The 1,008-nt window shown below is 49.2% G+C and overlaps 1 long non-coding RNA gene across 1 annotated transcript in view; it reads left to right on the top strand.

Moving 5' to 3' along the window:
• Positions 1-774, top strand: part of LOC138367589 (uncharacterized) — a 10,175-nt gene extending 9,401 nt beyond the window's left edge. Inside the window, exon 2 of the long non-coding RNA XR_011229377.1 lies at positions 179-774. This is a non-coding gene — a long non-coding RNA (uncharacterized lncRNA). The remainder of the gene's footprint in view (positions 1-178) is intronic.
• Positions 775-1,008: the final 234 nt, after the last annotated feature.

Here is a 1,008-nt window from a genome sequence, read left to right as displayed (position 1 = left end):
AGATACCTGCCTTGGTCAACCAGAGGAGTCGCTGTGGATGACCTCTGGTGAGGTGGCGACTAGAAATCAGCGCCATCTATTGCGTTATGAGCTGTATGTCAATGTCAGAGTCAGTAAGTGATCATTCCTAGTTCCACCAGTACCGGCCAGTCTACTGATGACGTATCTGTATCCACAGAGGCGACGTAGAGCTGCAGTGGTACGGAGAAAAGCAGTCTATCCTGGGCAGCCTATCTCTGCTCAATTCTGCTTGACGACTAAGTGAGCCGCCGCCGAAGAGGAACCCTGTGGTATCTGCTTTCTGTCTGTGGAGAGGCAGTGGAAGAATTCTACGTATCCCGGGACTGGCTAGAGGAAGAGATGACCGACAGTGAGGTGCTATTGAGGAGAGTTACTAGCCCATCGCTAGGGGCTCCTGCCAGGGGTTAGCTACCCCTGTATGTGTCCGTGTAGAGGCCCATCAGCGCGAGGCTGAAGTTCTCTGCCAGCACCAGGCTGGAGAGTGATTGTAGGCGTCCACAAGAAGCACCTAGTGATACTGTAGAAAGGCTGGCCCATGGCAAGGGTAGACTCGTCGGTGTTTCCCAGTACTGGTTGAGGACGGTACTGGGTGCTGAGGAAACACACCAGTTGACAAAGGCTGCATCGCGTTAGCATCAAGGAGCGCTTAATGTCCTATGAAAGAGCGACACGTGTAATAATATTGTAGCATTTTATATTTAAGGTGATGGGAAAGTGATAATAAGTTAAGTGAATACATTGATAAAGGATGAAGTGTTGTGTTCATTTCAGCTTCTCCTTTTTCTTACTTGCATTATCAAGCCTACATCTTGAAAGTCACTACCGACTTGAGGGTCGGATACTAGTACTTTGGTTCCACCGTCAAAGAACCCGGTTGCGACCCATAGCGGCCGTAACAGTGCAATTCAAAACTGTGACTTGAGCTGTGTACGGTGATTTACGGTGTAGTTGGAGAAGTAAACTTGTGCGCAGTACTGTGATCTATGG

This window comes from Procambarus clarkii, chromosome 22 (genome assembly GCF_040958095.1).
Source record: "Procambarus clarkii isolate CNS0578487 chromosome 22, FALCON_Pclarkii_2.0, whole genome shotgun sequence".
NCBI classification, from domain to species: Eukaryota; Metazoa; Arthropoda; class Malacostraca; order Decapoda; family Cambaridae; genus Procambarus; species Procambarus clarkii.
Note: the sequence above shows the minus strand (reverse complement) of the source record. Positions and strands in the feature narration are given on the sequence as shown.